The sequence below is a fragment of the Sceloporus undulatus genome, chromosome 3, assembly GCF_019175285.1.
Source record: "Sceloporus undulatus isolate JIND9_A2432 ecotype Alabama chromosome 3, SceUnd_v1.1, whole genome shotgun sequence".
Lineage (NCBI taxonomy): Eukaryota > Metazoa > Chordata > Lepidosauria > Squamata > Phrynosomatidae > Sceloporus > Sceloporus undulatus.
Window position 1 is genome coordinate 172371518 of NC_056524.1, and position 4455 is coordinate 172375972.

The window sequence follows — 4455 nt, forward strand, 5'->3', positions numbered from 1 at the left end:
TGATCGTTTAAGCGCCTTGATTGGTTCATTTAAAAAAAAAACCGCCAAAAATAAATCGAATCAGAAACGGTCACAGAGATGGAAACGATGTCACAGATACATCGATTCCGAATAATGCGGGTTAACGTTACGTCATTCTGACGTAGTATTGATTGACAACTCCAAATAAGGTATGGAGGAGAAGAATCGCTTTATTTAAACACCGATTTCATGCCAAGTGAGAACGCTTACTGAACGCTTGCAGGTAAAAAATCCGAATTAAACAAGCAGATGGGAACGATGAAAAAAGCGATTCTGAAAGCGGGATAACAACTGTGTTATTTTAATTCGATTTTATTAAAAGCGTTTTATTTTAATTCGTATCAAATCCTAAGTGGGAACAAGCTCTCTGCCAAACTGTGGGAGTTGGACAGTATATCAGAGAGGACACAGAAAGGAGAGAAACCTGATTAGGCCTTGTGCATATTCCTTTTTATTGTTATCTGTTGCCCCAAGCTTTAGCCCCCTCCACCCTCCTCTTTTTCAATATCAAGTTGATAGCAAAAGAGATGTTTTAGGCATGTAGTGCAGGAAACTAGCCAAGCCGTATAAGGAAATCCAATTGGCTTAGCATGGGGAATGCTCAAGAGCACATGGCCAGGATAGAATCATAGAATCGTAGAGTTGAAAGAGACCACTAGGGCCATCCAGTCCAACCCCCTGCCATGCAGGAAATCCAAATCAAAGCATTTCCAACAGATGGCCATCCAACCTCTGTTTAAAGACCTCCAAGGAAGGAGACTCTATCACCCTCCGAGGGAGTGTGTTCCACTGTCGAACAGCCCTTACTGTCAGGAAGTTCCTCCTAATGTTGAGGCGGAATCTCTTTTCCTGCTGCTTGCATCCATTGTTCCGGGTTCTGTTCTCTGGAGCAGCAGAAAATAAGCTTGCTCCCTCCTCAACATGACATCCATTCAAATATTTAAACAGGGCTATCATATCACCTCTTAACCTTCTCTTCTCCAGGCTAAACATCCCCAGCTCCCTAAGTCATTCCTCATAGGACATGGTTTCCAGACCCTTCACCATTTTAGTCGCCCTCCTTTGGACACGCTCCAGTTTCTCAATGTCTTTTTTGAATTGTGGTGCCCAGAACTGGACACAATATTTCAGGTGGGGCCTGACCAAAGCAGAATACAGTAGCACTATTACTTCTCTTGATCTAGACACTATACTTTTATTGATGCAGCCTAAAATTACATTGGCCTTTTTAGCTGCCGCATCGCACTGTTCACTCATGTTCAACTTGTGGTCTACTTGGACTCCTAGATCCCTTTCACACGTAGTTTCATTCAGCCAGCTGTCCCCAATCCTATATTTGTGCATTTTATTTTTCCGCTCTAAGTGCAATACTTTACATTTCTCCGTGTTGAATTTCATTTTGTTAGCTTTGGCCCAGCTTTCTATTCTATTCAGGTCATTTTGAATTTTGATCCTGTCCTCTGGGGTATTAGCTATTCCTCTTAATTTGGTGTCATCTGCAAATTTGATAAGTATGCTCCCAATTCTGTCATCCAGGTCATTGATAAAGATGTTGAATAGCACTGGGCCCAGGACAGAGCCCTGTGGGACCCCACTGGTCACTTCCCTCCAGGATGAAAAGGAGCCCTTTGCGTTTGGCCGGTCAACCATTTACAAATCCATGTAACAGTTACCTTGTCTAATACACATTTTACAAGCTTGTTTGCAAGAATGTCATGGAAAACCTTGGCGATAGATCAATCGAGATCAGAATCTGCATAATCCCTTAATTGATAGGAATGATAGTGTGTGATAGACCTTGTGCTTACAAATGAACAGAAACCCAAGTACACTTCCCTCTGGAGGAGATATTCCACTGTCCAGAGAGATTTGCACTGTTTGTCTAATCATTTACAACTTCCCTCCTCATTCTTTTCTCCTGGAAACTTCAATTGTGAAACAAGACTTCATTTTAATCCCAAAATCTGCCCCAGGATATGTTTTGCCCTATAAACATGTCTGCCAATGTACCTCCAATTCAGTCTTGCCTGGAGGGCCATAGATTCCCCACCTCTTATTTAGAGCATCATCTGTTTATCTTTGACACTTGAGATCTATTCACTTCTCTTCACTAACCTTGCTTTAGGGCCATTTGGCTTGTGCTCTCTCTTACAGTGACTATAATACCATTAACCAGAACGAAGTAAAGCAGAAATAATTATTTCCCATTTTTGGAATCCAGCATAATAAATGATTGTTGGAGTATATATATATTTTTATCATGGACACATATTGCTGATTCCTAACCAATTTATTCCCCACCACTACCTAAAATTCTGCACAACTGCTCTTTGCCTTGCCTCTCCCTCGCACCCCATATTTCTCCCTGTCATCTGTTCCCTGCAAACCTCTTGCAAGAGTTGTAGTTTATTTATATCAGAGTAGTTTTCCCATTTATGAAAAGGTATTTATGCTGTAGGTTTAATCCTGGCGTTATCTTCTCAAGAATCCAAGATCCCTCTTAGGTTTGTACCAGCCACAAATTCGATCAGCACAACCTCCAGACTACATTCCTTGACACTAATGAATCAGGATACTGAACGACAATGGCACTAGAAATGAACGTCTGTGGAAATCTGATATTGGGCCAGCCTCCAGCTGCACTCATTTTGCTGTCAGTAGCTAGTATTGCGCTGAGTCATCCTTGAGTCATCATCTCTTAAATCTTAGGTCACCCAAGGGACAAAGGCGATCTCTATAGCAAAATTTAACCAGTCTTGAGTAAACTGCAACAGCAGGGTATTTATTAGGCAACTAGCCCTTTCAAATCTATCCAAAGTGTGACTTATCTCAGAAATGCAGTCCTGTCAGGGCCAGTTCCTGACATGAAATCTCTGTCCACTGTAACACCCCATGATTTGGAATTATTTCAGTGCAGGAGTGCTAAGTTCTTTGAAAGGTGTAAATTCTCTTATTAGCACTGAACCAGACACCTCCATTTTTCTTGAAAAACCAGAGAACAGTGGCATTGCTATTGCTATTATATTTTAGTTGCGCTCTCACCCACTTTGGTTATTTGAGGAACTTGACACTATGGATGCTGGCCCCACGTGGGCAAGAGCATTTTGTTAACCTGAATAGTGTAGCGTTTCCAATATTCTGGAACAGGACCACAAAACAGGCCCAAATGTTTAAATAACATTAAAATGCTAACTGTGTGCTAGTTTAAACATTAAAAAAACACAACTAAACAGATGAACAACAAAAACCCCTACAACTTGGAAATCTTTCACAATCCCATGAACAGAGCTTGTGTTCCCAACTGTATTAGTAAAAAGGCAAATCTTAAGTGTATGTTTTTAGAGATAGTGTGGTGTAGTGGTTTGAGTGTTGGATAGGACACTGGGAGAGCACAGTTTGAATCCCTTCTCAGCATGGAAATCTAACGAGTGACCATGGGCAAGTCACACTCTCTCAGCCCCAAAGGAAGGCAAGGCTAACCCCCCTCTGAATAAATTTTACCAAGAAAACCCATAAGTTAGAAATGACTTAGGCCCACAACAACAATTGTTCCCCTATTCTAATCAAACAGGTTTTATATATATATATATATATAGAGAGAGAGAGAGAGAGAGAGAGACATAGGAGTTTATCACACGGGGCGAGACTCTCAATTTCAAAACAGAAGATAGCAAAGTCAATTCGAAAATTCACGCAATTACATGATTACTTATCACACCTTAAATTCGCAGTAATGGCCTCCCTGAACATGACCCAGATTCTGTGCAAAGTAAGCCATCACATCAATGGGTTCTTAATTGCGAATCGACATCCTTGCACATGCTCAGTGAGACTCCAGATGACTGGAGCATATTTAGGCGAGTGAGAGAGAGGAACCAAGGAACCCCACAAGTTACAAAAGAGGTTGGAGGGGGGATGGGAAGAATGGTTGAAAGAACATGCTCTATTCACGTTAAAACGAGCATATATTAACTCTTGTCACGTTAAAATGTGAATATAATGGTTATCCAATAGCTTCCGGTCCATGCCTCTTAATTAGCAGACAGCAGTCCGTCCCCCCCCCCACCTCAGCAATGCTGAAGGACAAGCGGAAGCAAAATTGAAGCAGAATTGCAGCATGGCTTCATGGCAACCCCTCCTTCCAGATTTTGGGGTGGGGGGACCAGGACCAACAACAGCGCACTGAGTGCAAAGATGCCGAGAAATAGGGTTTGTGACTTTGCTAGTTCACTGAATTTACTTAACTGTGGATTGACGCGTGATTGCGTTCGGAGTGCTTGGGAAAGTAATTTTTGGACTGCAACTCCTAGAACCCCCAACCAGCACAACAGACTGTTTTGGATATCTGGGGGGGGGGGGTGCACTTGAGGTAGGAAATCCTGCAGGGACCTTTCCCCATGTCTGATGGCAAAATATACAATAATAAATTCAATC